The sequence below is a fragment of the Canis aureus genome, chromosome 20 (genome assembly GCF_053574225.1).
Source record: "Canis aureus isolate CA01 chromosome 20, VMU_Caureus_v.1.0, whole genome shotgun sequence".
Classification (NCBI taxonomy): domain Eukaryota; kingdom Metazoa; phylum Chordata; class Mammalia; order Carnivora; family Canidae; genus Canis; species Canis aureus.
In genome coordinates, this window is record NC_135630.1 from 3,185,701 (window position 1) to 3,199,458 (window position 13,758).

Below are 13,758 nucleotides of genomic sequence, written 5' to 3' on the forward strand. Positions count from 1 at the left end.
CAGTTCAGCGATTTCCTAGTAATTCCTGTGGTAGACTGGTGCTACATACTAAGTTCCATACGTGAGAGGGTAGCTGAACGCCTTGTCCAAAACCATCTTACTTCTGAGAGTTGAGCTCACCCTCAGTCCCTCACAGTTCCACACTGCCTGCAGAGTGAGTTTCGCAGGTCTTCAGCAGAGACGTTTGCCAGAGGCTTCTGAGACGCAGGGTAACAATGCAGACCTGGAGGGTATCCCCAGGTGCAGTCGACTGGTAATCTTGGAACCTCCTGACTCAGAATACTGCTACCTTCTCACTGCCATAGGAATGCAGCTAGTTGACAGCTGGCTTCAAGACATGCTTCCCTGTGAGAGCTGAGGACAGGGCAGAACCCTCCCGCATGCTGCCTGACTGTAGGAGTAGCTGCTAACATCCTTATGTTAGTGGCTGGGAGAGGTTGCGGGAAAAGCATGTGTGAGCACTGGGCCTGAACTCCCGTGTATCTGAGTTGAATACAGCGATTTCCAACGGCTTTCCTCAACCAGAGTGTAGCTAGGTTGCAAATCCCATGTACGAGCGGGTAGCAGACATCTGCCTCCCATGCATACACACTTCTGAGAGTTGAGCTTATGGCCTGTACCTCCACAGCCAGCCTGCTGGTACCCTTGGCTTCTAAAAGGCCTAGGCTCGCTGTTTGACGGAAGTGCTGGGAGAGGTAATTGGAATCACCCGGCACACAAGACTAGTGCCTCCAAGCTCAGTTCAGCGATTTCCTAGTAATTCCTGTGGTAGACTGGTGCTACATACTAAGTTCCATACGTGAGAGGGTAGCTGAACGCCTTGTCCAAAACCATCTTACTTCTGAGAGTTGAGCTCAGCCTCAGTCCCTCACAGTTCCACACTGCCTGCAGAGTGAGTTTCGCAGGTCTTCAGCAGAGACGTTTGCCAGAGGCTTCTGAGACACAGGGTAACAATGCAGACCTGGAGGGTATCCCCAGGTGCAGTCGACTGGTAATCTTGGAACCTCCTGACTCAGAATACTGCTACCTTCTCACTGCCATAGGAATGCAGCTAGTTGACAGCTGGCTTCAAGACATGTTTCCCTGTGAGAGCTGAGGACAGGGCAGAACCCTCCCGCATGCTGCCTGACTGTAGGAGTAGCTGCTAACATCCTTATGTTAGTGGCTGGGAGAGGTTGCGGGAAAAGCATGTGTGAGCACTGGGCCTGAACTCCCGTGTATCTGAGTTGAATACAGCGATTTCCAATGGCTTTCCTCAACCAGAGTGTAGCTAGGTTCCAAATCCCATGTACGAGCGGGTAGCAGACATCTGCCTCCCATGCATACACACTTCTGAGAGTTGAGCTTATGGCCTGTACCTCCACATCCAGCCTGCTGGTACCCTTGGCTTCTAAAAGGCCTAGGCTCGCTGTTTGACGGAAGTGCTGGGAGAGGTAATTGGAATCTCCCGGCACACAAGACGAGTGCCTCCAAGCTCAATTCACGATTTCCCAGTAACTCTTGTGGTAGACAGGTGCTACATACTAAGTTCCATATGTGAGAAGGTAGCTGAACGCCTTGTCTAAAAGCATCTTACTTCTGAGAGTTGAGCACACCCTCAGGCCCTCACACTTCAACACTGCCTGCAGAGTGAGTTTCACACGTCTTAACCAGAGACGATTGCCAGAGGCTTCTGAGTACAAGTTAACAACGCAGACCTGGAGGGTATCTCCAGGTGCAGTAGAGTGGTAATCATGGAACCTCCTGACTCAGAGTACTGCTACCTTCTCACTGCCATAGGAATGCAGCTAGTTGACAGCTGGCCTCAAGACATGCTTCCCTGTGAGAGCTGAGGACAGGGCAGAACCATCAGCATCCTGCCTGACTGTAGGAGTAGCTGCTAACATCCTAATGTTAGTGGCTGGGAGAGGTTGCGGGAAAAGCATGTGTGAGCACTGGGCCTGAACTCCCGTATATCTGAGTTGAATACAGCGATTTCCAACGGCTTTCCTCAACCAGAGTGTAGCTAGGTTCCAAATCCCATGTACGAGCGGGTAGCAGACATCTGCCTCCCATGCATACACACTTCTGAGAGTTGAGCTTATGGCCTGTACCTCCACAGCCAGCCTGCTGGTACCCTTGGCTTCTAAAAGGCCTAGGCTCGCTGTTTGACGGAAGTGCTGGGAGAGGTAATTGGAATCACCCGGCACACAAGACTAGTGCCTCCAAGCTCAGTTCAGCGATTTCCTAGCAATTCCTGTGGTAGACTGGTGCTACATACTAAGTTCCATACGTGAGAGGGTAGCTGAACGCCTTGTCCAAAACCATCTTACTTCTGAGAGTTGAGCTCAGCCTCAGTCCCTCACAGTTCCACACTGCCTGCAGAGTGAGTTTCGCAGGTCTTCAGCAGAGACGTTTGCCAGAGGCTTCTGAGACGCAGGGTAACAATGCAGACCTGGAGGGTATCCCCAGGTGCAGTCGAATGGTAATCTTGGAACCTCCTGACTCAGAATACTGCTACCTTCTCACTGCCATAGGAATGCAGCTAGTTGACAGCTGGCTTCAAGACATGCTTCCCTGTGAGAGCTGAGGACAGGGCAGAACCCTCCCGCATGCTGCCTGACTGTAGGAGTAGCTGCTAACATCCTTATGTTAGTGGCTGGAGGAGGTTGAGGGAAAAGCATGTGTGAGCACTGGGCCTGAACTCCCGTGTATCTGAGTTGAATACAGCGATTTCCAACGGCTTTCCTCAACCAGAGTGTAGCTAGGTTCCAAATCCCATGTACGAGCGGGTAGCAGACATCTGCCTCCCATGCATACACACTTCTGAGAGTTGAGCTTATGGCCTGTACCTCCACATCCAGCCTGCTGGTACCCTTGGCTTCTAAAAGGCCTAGGCTCGCTGTTTGACGGAAGTGCTGGGAGAGGTAATTGGAATCTCCCGGCACACAAGACGAGTGCCTCCAAGCTCAATTCACTATTTCCCAGTAATTCTTGTGGTAGACAGGTGCTACATACTAAGTTCCATATGTGAGAAGGTAGCTGAACGCCTTGTCCAAAAGCATCTTACTTCTGAGAGTTGAGCACACCCTCAGGCCCTCACACTTCAACACTGCCTGCAGAGTGAGTTTCACACGTCTTCACCAGAGACGATTGCCAGAGGCTTCTGAGTACAAGTTAACAACGCAGACCTGGAGGGTATCTCCAGGTGCAGTAGAGTGGTAATCTTGGAACCTCCTGACTCAGAGTACTGCTACCTTCTCACTGCCATAGGAATGCAGCTAGTTGACAGCTGGCTTCAAGACATGCTTCCCTGTGAGAGCTGAGGACAGGGCAGAACCCTCGCGCATCCTGCCTGACTGTAGGAGTAGCTGCTAACATCCTAATGTTAGTGGCTGGGAGAGGTTGCGGGAAAAGCATGTGTGAGCACTGGGCCTGAACTCCCGTATATCTGATTTGAATACAGCGATTTCCAACGGCTTTCCTCAACCAGAGTGTAGCTAGGTTCCAAATCCCATGTACGAGCGGGTAGCAGACATCTGCCTCCCATGCATACACACTTCTGAGAGTTGAGCTTATGGCCTGTACCTCCACAGCCAGCCTGCTGGTACCCTTGGCTTCTAAAAGGCCTAGGCTCGCTGTTTGACGGAAGTGCTGGGAGAGGTAATTGGAATCACCCGGCACACAAGACTAGTGCCTCCAAGCTCAGTTCAGCGATTTCCTAGTAATTCCTGTGGTAGACTTGTGCTACATACTAAGTTCCATACGTGAGAGGGTAGCTGAACGTCTTGTCCAAAACCATCTTACTTCTGAGAGTTGAGCTCAGCCTCAGTCCCTCACAGTTCCACACTGCCTGCAGAGTGAGTTTCGCAGGTCTTCAGCAGAGACGTTTGCCAGAGGCTTCTGAGACGCAGGGTAACAATGCAGACCTGGAGGGTATCCCCAGGTGCAGTCGACTGGTAATCTTGGAACCTCCTGACTCAGAATACTGCTACCTTCTCACTGCCATAGGAATGCAGCTAGTTGACAGCTGGCTTCAAGACATGCTTCCCTGTGAGAGCTGAGGACAGGGCAGAACCCTCCCGCATGCTGCCTGACTGTAGGAGTAGCTGCTAACATCCTAATGTTAGTGGCTGGGAGAGGTTGCGGGAAAAGCATGTGTGAGCACTGGGCCTGAACTCCCGTGTATCTGAGTTGAATACAGCGATTTCCAACGGCTTTCCTCAACCAGAGTGTAGCTAGGTTCCAAATCCCATGTACGAGCGGGTAGAAGACATCTGCCTCCCATGCATACACACTTCTGAGAGTTGAGCTTATGGCCTGTACCTCCACATCCAGCCTGCTGGTACCCTTGGCTTCTAAAAGGCCTAGGCTCGCTGTTTGACGGAAGTGCTGGGAGAGGTAATTGGAATTTCCCGGCACACAAGACGAGTGCCTCCAAGCTCAATTCACGATTTCCCAGTAATTCTTGTGGTAGACAGGTGCTACATACTAAGTTCCATATGTGAGATGGTAGCTGAACGCCTTGTCCAAAAGCATCTTACTTCTGAGTGTTGAGCCCACACTCAGTCCCTCACACTTTCAAACTGCCTGCAGAGTGAGTTTCACACGTCTTCACCAGAGACGATTGCCAGAGGCTTCTGAGTACAAGTTAACAATGCAGACCTGGAGGGTATCTCCAGGTGCAGTAGACTGGTAATCTTGGAACCTCCTGACTCAGAGTACTGCTACCTTCTCACTGCCATAGGAATGCAGCTAGTTGACAGCTGGCTTCAAGACATGCTTCCCTGTGAGAGCTGCGGACAGGGCAGAACCCTCCCGCATGCTGCCTGAATGTAGGAGTAGCTGCTAACATCCTTATGTTAGTGGCTGGGAGAGGTTGCGGGAAAAGCATGTGTGAGCACTGGGCCTGAACTCCCGTGTATCTGAGTTGAATACAGCGATTTCCAACGGTTTCCTCAACCAGAGTGTAGCTAGGTTCCAAATCCCATGTACGAGCGGGTAGCAGACATCTGCCTCCCATGCACACACTTCTGAGAGTTGAGCTTATGGCCTGTACCTCCACAGCCAGCCTGCTGGTACCCTTGGCTTCTAAAAGGCCTAGGCTCGCTGTTTGACGGAAGTGCTGGGAGAGGTAATTGGAATCTCCCGGCACACAAGACGAGTGCCTCCAAGCTCAATTCACGATTTCCCAGTAATTCTTGTGGTAGACAGGTGCTACATACTAAGTTCCATACGTGAGAGGGTAGCTGAACGCCTTGTCCAAAACCATCTTACTTCTGAGAGTTGAGCTCAGCCTCAGTCCCTCACAGTTCCACACTGCCTGCAGAGTGAGTTTCGCAGGTCTTCAGCAGAGACGTTTGCCAGAGGCTTCTGAGACGCAGGGTAACAATGCAGACCTGGAGGGGATCCCCAGGTGCAGTCGACTGGTAATCTTGGAACCTCCTGACTCAGAATACTGCTACCTTCTCACTGCCATAGGAATGCAGCTAGTTGACAGCTGGCTTCAAGACATGCTTCCCTGTGAGAGCTGAGGACAGGGCCGAACCCTCCCGCATGCTGCCTGACTGTAGGAGTAGCTGCTAACATCCTTATGTTAGTGGCTGGGAGAGGTTGCGGGAAAAGCATGTGTGAGCACTGGGCCTAAACTCCCGTGTACCTGAGTTGAATACAGCGATTTCCAACGGCTTTCCTCAACCAGAGTGTAGCTAGGTTCCAAATCCCTTGTACGAGTGGGTAGCAGACATCGGCCTCCCATGCATACACACTTCTGAGAGCTGAGCTTATGGCCTGTACCTCCACATCCAGCCTGCTGGTACCCTTGGCTTCTAAAAGGCCTAGGCTCGCTGTTTGACGGAAGTGCTGGGAGAGGTAATTGGAATCACCCGGCACACAAGACTAGTGCCTCCAAGCTCAGTTCAGGGATTTCCTAGTAATTCCGGTGGTAGAGTGGTGCTACATACTAAGTTCCATACGTGAGAGGGTAGCTGAACGCCTTGTCCAAAACCATCTTACTTCTGAGAGTTGAGCTCAGCCTCAGTCCCTCACAGTTCCACACTGTCTGCAGAGTGAGTTTCGCAGGTCTTCAGCAGAGACGTTTGCCAGAGGCTTCTGAGACGCAGAGTAACAATGCAGACCTGGAGGGTATCCCCAGGTGCAGTCGACTGGTAATCTTGGAACCTCCTGACTCAGAATACTGCTACCTTCTCACTGCCATAGGAATGCAGCTAGTTGACAGCTGGCTTCAAGACATGCTTCCCTGTGAGAGCTGAGGACAGGTCAGAACCCTCCCGCATGCTGCCTGACGGTAGGAGTAGCTGCTAACATCCTTATGTTAGTGGCTGGGATAGGTTGCGGGAAAAGCATGTGTGAGCACTGGGCCTGAACTCCCGTGTATCTGAGGTGAATACAGCGATTTCCAACGGGTTTCTTCAACCAGAGTGTAGCTAGGTTCCAAATCCAATGTAAGAGCGGGTAGCAGACATCTGCGTCCCATGCATACACACTTCTGAGAGTTGAGCTTAAGGCCTGTACCTCCACATCCAGCCTGCTGGTACCCTTGGCTTCTAAAAGTCCTAGGCTCGCTGTTTGACGGAAGTGCTGGGAGAGGTAATTGGAATCACCCGGCACACAAGACTAGTGCCTCCAAGCTCAGTTCAGCGATTTCCTAGTAATTCCTGTGGTAGACTGGTGCTACATACTAAGTTCCATACGTGAGAGGGTAGCTGAACGCCTTGTCCAAAACCATCTTACTTCTGAGAGTTGAGCTCAGCCTCAGTCCCTCACACTTCAACACTGCCTGCAGAGTGAGTTTCACACGTCTTCACCAGAGACGATTGCCAGAGGCTTCTGAGTACAAGTTAACAACGCAGACCTGGAGGGTATCTCCAGGTGTAGTAGAGTGGTAATCTTGGAACCTCCTGACTCAGAGTACTGCTACCTTCTCACTGCCATAGGAATGCAGCTAGTTGACAGCTGGCTTCAAGACATGCTTCCCTGTGAGAGCTGAGGACAGGGCAGAACCCTCCCGCATCCTGCCTGACTGTAGGAGTAGCTGCTAACATCCTTATGTTAGTGGCTGCGAGAGGTTGTGGGAAAAGCATGTGTGAGCACTGGGCCTGAACTCCCGTGTATCTGACTTGAATACAGCGATTTCCAACGGCTTTCCTCAACCAGAGTGTAGCTAGGTTCCAAATTTCATGTACGAGCGGGTAGCAGACATCTGCCTCACATGCATACACACTTCTGAGAGTTGAGTTTTGGCCTGTACATCCACAGCCAGCCTGCTGGTACCCTTGGCTTCTAAAAGGCCTAGGCTCGCTGTTTGACGGAAGTGCTGGGAGAGGTAATTGGAATCACCCGGCACACAAGACTAGTGCCTCCAAGCTCAGTTCAGCGATTTCCTAGTAATTCCTGTGGTAGACTGGTGCTACATACTAAGTTCCATACGTGAGAGGGTAGCTGAACGCCTTGTCCAAAACCATCTTACTTCTGAGAGTTGAGCTCAGCCTCTTTCCCTCACAGTTCGACACTGCCTGCAGAGTGAGTTTCGCAGGTCTTCAGCAGAGACGTTTGCCAGAGGCTTCTGAGACGCAGGGTAACAATGCAGACCTGGAGCGTATCCCCAGGTGCAGTCGACTGGTAATCTTGGAACCCCCTGACTCAGAATACTGCTACCTTCTCACTGCCATAGGAATGCAGCTAGTTGACAGCTGGCTTCAAGACATGCTTCCCTGTGAGAGCTGAGGACAGGGCAGAACCCTCCCGCATGCTGCCTGACTGTAGGAGTAGCTGCTAACATCCTTATGTTAGTGGCTGGGAGAGGTTGCGGGAAAAGCATGTGTGAGCACTGGGCCTGAACTCCCGTGTATCTGAGTTGAATACAGCGATTTCCAACGGCTTTCCTCAACCAGAGTGTAGCTAGGTTCCAAATCCCATGTACGAGCGGGTAGCAGACATCTGCCTCCCATGCATACACACTTCTGAGAGTTGAGCTTATGGCCTGTACCTCCACATCCAGCCTGCTGGTACCCTTGGCTTCCAAAAGGCCTAGGCTCTCTGTTTGACGGAAGTGCTGGGAGAGGTAATTGGAATCTCCCGGCACACAAGACGAGTGCCTCCAAGCTCAATACACGATTTCCCAGTAATTCTTGTGGTAGACAGTTGCTACATACTAAGTTCCATATGTGAGAAGGTAGCTGAACGCCTTGTCCAAAAGCATCTTACTTCTGAGAGTTGAGCACACCCTCAGTTCCTCACACTTCCACACTGCTGCAGAGTGAGTTTCACACGTCTTCACCAGAGACGATTGCCAGAGGCTTCTGAGTACGTTGACAATGCAGACCTGGAGGGTATCTCCAGGTGCAGTAGAGTGGTAATCTTGGAACCTCCTGACTCAGAGTACTGCTACTTTCTCACTGCCATAGGAATGCAGCTAGTTGACAGCTGGCTTCAAGACATGCTTCCCTGTGAGAGCTGAGGACAGGGCAGAACCCTCCCGCATCCTGCCTGACTGTAGGAGTAGCTGCTAACATCCTAATGTTAGTGGCTGGGAGAGGTTGCGGGAAAAGCATGTGTGAGCACTGGGCCTGAACTCCCGTGTATCTGAGTTGAATACAGCGATTTCCAATGGCCTTCCTCAATCACAGTGTAGCTACGTTCCAACTCCCATGTCCGAGTGGGTAGCAGACATCTGCCTCCCATGCATATACACTTCTGAGAGTTGAGCTTATGGCCTGTACCTCCACATCCAGCCTGCTGGTACCCTTGGCTTTTAAAAGGCCTAGGCTCGCTGTTTGACGGAAGTGCTGGGAGAGGTAATTGGAATCACCCGGCACACAAGACTAGTGCCTCCAAGCTCAGTTCAGCGATTTCCTAGTAATTCCTGGGGTAGACTGGTGCTACATACTAAGTTCCATACGTGAGAGGGAAGCTGAACGCCTTGTCCAAAACCATCTTACTTCTGAGAGTTGAGCTCAGCCTCAGTCCCTCACAGTTCCACACTGCCTGCAGAGTGAGTTTCGCAGGTCTTCAGCAGAGACGTTTGCCAGAGGCTTCTGAGACGCAGGGTAACAATGCAGACCTGGAGCGTATCCCCAGGTGCAGTCGACTGGTAATCTTGGAACCTCCTGACTCAGAATACTGCTACCTTCTCACTGCCATAGGAATGCAGCTAGTTGACAGCTGGCTTCAAGACATGCTTCCCTGTGAGAGCTGAGGACAGGGCAGAACCCTCCCGCATGCTGCCTGACTGTAGGAGTAGCTGCTAACATCCTTATGTTAGTGGCTGGGAGAGGTTGCGGGAAAAGCATGTGTGAGCACTGGGCCTGAACTCCCGTGTATCTGAGTTGAATACAGCGATTTCCAACGGCTTTCCTCAACCAGAGTGTAGCTAGGTTCCAAATCCCATGTACGAGCGGGTAGCAGACATCTGCCTCCCATGCATACACACTTCTGAGAGTTGAGCTTATGGCCTGTACCTCCACATCCAGCCTGCTGGTACCCTTGGCTTCTAAAAGGCCTAGGCTCTCTGTTTGACGGAAGTGCTGGGAGAGGTAATTGGAATCTCCCGGCACACAAGACGAGTGCCTCCAAGCTCAATTCACGATTTCCCAGTAATTCTTGTGGTAGACAGGTGCTACATACTAAGTTCCATATGTGAGAAGGTAGCTGAACGCCTTGTCCAAAAGCATCTTACTTCTGAGAGTTGAGCACACCCTCAGTCCCTCACACTTCCACACTGCCTGCAGAGTGAGTTTCACACGTCTTCACCAGAGACGATTGCCAGAGGCTTCTGAGTACGTTAACAATGCAGACCTGGAGGGTATCTCCAGGTGCAGTAGAGTGGTAATCTTGGAACCTCCTGACTCAGAGTACTGCTACCTTCTCACTGCCATAGGAATGCAGCTAGTTGACAGCTGGCTTCAAGACATGCTTCCCTGTGAGAGCTGAGGACAGGGCAGAACCCTCCCGCATGCTGCCTGACTGTAGGAGTAGCTGCTAACATCCTAATGTTAGTGGCTGGGAGAGGTTGCGGGAAAAGCATGTGTGAGCACTGGGCCTGAACTCCCGTGTGTCTGAGTTGAATACAGCGATTTCCAATGGCCTTCTTCAATCACAGTGTAGCTAGGTTCTAACTCCCATGTCCGAGTGGGTAGCAGACATCTGCCTCCCATGCATATACACTTCTGAGAGTTGAGCTTATGGCCTGTACCTCCACAGCCAGCCTGCTGTTACCCATGGCTTCTAAAAGACCTAGGCTCGCTGTTTGACGGAAGTGCTGGGAGAGGTAATTGGAATCACCCGGCACACAAGACTAGTGCCTCCAAGCTCAGTTCAGCGATTTCCTAGTAATTCCTGTGGTAGACTGGTGCTACATACTAAGTTCCATACGTGAGAGGGTAGCTGAACGCCTTGTCCAAAACCATCTTACTTCTGAGAGTTGAGCTCAGCCTCAGTCCCTCACAGTTCCACACTGCCTGCAGAGTGAGTTTCGCAGGTCTTCAGCAGAGACGTTTGCCAGAGGCTTCTGAGACGCAGGGTAACAATGCAGACCTGGAGGGTATCCCCAGGTGCAGTCGACTGGTAATCTTGGAACCTCCTGACTCAGAATACTGCTACCTTCTCACTGCCATAGGAATGCAGCTAGTTGACAGCTGGCTTCAAGACATGCTTCCCTGTGAGAGCTGAGGACAGGGCAGAACCCTCCCGCATGCTGCCTGACTGTAGGAGTAGCTGCTAACATCCTTATGTTAGTGGCTGGGAGAGGTTGCGGGAAAGCATGTGTGAGCACTGGGCCTGAACTCCCGTGTATCTGAGTTGAATACAGCGATTTCCAACGGCTTTCCTCAACCAGAGTGTAGCTAGGTTCCAAATCCCATGTACGTGCGGGTAGCAGACATCTGCCTCCCATGCATACACACTTCTGAGAGTTGAGCTTATGGCCTGTACCTCCACATCCAGCCTGCTGGTACCCTTGGCTTCTAAAAGGCCTAGGCTCGCTGTTTGACGGAAGTGCTGGGAGAGGTAATTGGAATCTCCCGGCACACAAGGCGAGTGCCTCCAAGCTCAATTCACGATTTCCCAGTAATTCTTGTGGTAGACAGGTGCTACATACTAAGTTCCATATGTGAGATGGTAGCTGAACGCCTTGTCCAAAAGCTTCTTACTTCTGAGAGTTGAGCCCACCCTCAGGCCCTCACAGTTCCACACTGCCTGCAGAGTGAGTTTCCCACGTCTTCACCAGAGACGATTCCCAGAGGCTTCTGAGTACAAGTTAACAATGCAGACCTGGAGGGTATCTCCAGGTGCAGTAGAGTGGTAATCTTGGAACCTCCTGATTCAGAGTACTGCTACCTTCTCACTGCCATAGGAATGCAGCTAGTTGACAGCTGGCTTCAAGACATGCTTCCCTGTGAGAGCTGAGGACAGGGCAGAACCCTCCCGCATGCTGCCTGACTGTAGGAGTAGCTGCTAACATCCTTATGTTAGTGGCTGGGAGAGGTTGCGGGAAAAGCATGTGTGAGCACTGGGCCTGAACACCCGTGTATCTGAGTTGAATACAGCGATTTCCAATGGCCTTCTTCAATCACAGTGTAGCTAGGTTCCAACTCCCATGTCCGAGTGGGTAGCAGACATCTGCCTCCCATGCATACACACTTCTGAGAGTTGAGCTTATGGCCTGTACCTCCACATCCAGCCTGCTGGTACCCTTGGCTTCTAAAGGCCTAGGCTCGCTGTTTGACGGAAATGCTGGGAGAGGTAATTGGAATCACCCGGCACACAAGACTAGTGCCTCCAAGCTCAGTTCAGCGATTTCCTAGTAATTCCTGTGGTAGACTGGTGCTACATACAAAGTTCCATACGTGAGAGGGTAGCTGAACGCCTTGTCCAAAACCATCTTACTTCTGAGAGTTGAGCTCAGCCTCAGTCCCTCACAGTTCGACACTGCCTGCAGAGTGAGTTTCGCAGGTCTTCAGCAGAGACGTTTGCCAGAGGCTTCTGAGACGCAGGGTAACAATGCAGACCTGGAGGGTATCCCCAGGTGCAGTCGACTGGTAATCTTGGAACCTCCTGACTCAGAATACTGCTACCTTCTCACTGCCATAGGAATGCAGCTAGTTGACTGCTGGCTTCAAGACATGCTTCCCTGTGAGTGCTGAGGACAGGGCAGAACCCTCCCGCATGCTTCCTGACTGTAGGAGTAGCTGCTAACATCCTTATGTTAGTGGCTGGGAGAGGTTGCGGGAAAAGCATGTGTGAGCACTGGGCCTGAACTCCCGTGTATCTGAGTTGAATACAGCGATTTCCAACGGCGTTCCTCAACCAGAGTGTAGCTAGGTTCCAAATCCCATGTACGAGCGGGTAGCAGATAGCTGCCTCCCATGCATACACACTTCTGAGAGTTGAGCTTATGGCCTGTACCTCCACATCCAGCCTGCTGGTACCCTTGGCTTCTAAAAGTCCTAGGCTCGCTGTTTGACGGAAGTGCTGGGAGAGGGAATTGGAATCACCCGGCACACAAGACTAGTGCCTCCAAGCTCAGTTCAGCGATTTCCTAGTAATTCCTGTGGTAGACTGGTGCTACATACTAAGTTCCATACGTGAGAGGGTAGCTGAACGCCTTGTCCAAAAAAATCTGACTTCTGAGAGTTGAGCTCAGCCTCAGTCCCTCACAGTTCCACACTGCCTGCAGAGTGAGTTTCGCAGGTCTTCAGCAGAGACGTTTGCCAGAGGCTTCTGAGACGCAGGGTAACAATGCAGACCTGGAGGGTATCCCCAGGTGCAGTCGACTGGTAATCTTGGAACCTCCTGACTCAGAATACTGCTACCTTCTCACTGCCATAGGAATGCAGCTAGTTGACAGCTAGCTGGCTTCAAGACATGCTTCCCTGAGAGAGCTGAGGACAGGGCAGAACCCTCCCGCATGCTGCCTGACTGTAGGAGTAGCTGCTAACATCCTAATGTTAGTGGCTGGGAGAGGTTGCGGGAAAAGCATGTGTGAGCACTGGGCCTGAACTCCCGTGTATCTGAGTTGAATACAGCGATTTCCAACGGCTTTCCTCAACCAGAGTGTAGCTAAGTTCCAAATCCCATGTAAAAGCGGGTAGCAGACATCTGCCTCCCATGCATACACACTTCTGAGAGTTGAGCTTATGGCCTGTACCTCCACATCCAGCCTGCTGGTACCCTTGGCTTCTAAAAGGCCTAGGCTCGCTGTTTGACGGAAGTGCTGGGAGAGGTAATTGGAATCTCCCGGCACACAAGACGAGTGCCTCCAAGCTCAATTCACGATTTCCCAGTAATTCTTGTGGTAGACAGGTGCTACATACTAAGTTCCATATGTGAGATGGTAGCTGAACGCCTTGTCCAAAAGCATCTTACTTCTGAGAGTTGAGCCCACCCTCAGGCCCTCAGAGTTCCACACTGCCTGCAGAGTGAGTTTCACACGTCTTCACCAGAGACGATTGCTAGACGCTTCTGAGTACAAGTTAACAATGCAGACCTGGAGGGTATCTCCAGGTGCAGTAGAGTGGTAATCTTGGAACCTCCTGACTCAGAGTACTGCTACCTTCTCACTGCCATAGGAATGCAGCTAGTTGACAGCTGGCTTCAAGACATGCTTCCCTGTGAGAGCTGAGGACAGGGCAGAACCCTCCCGCATCCTGCCTGACTGTAGGAGTAGCTGCTAACATCCTTATGTTAGTGGCTGGGAGAGGTTGCGGGAAAAGCATGTGTGAGCACTGGGCCTGAACTCCCGTGTATCTGAGTTGAATACAG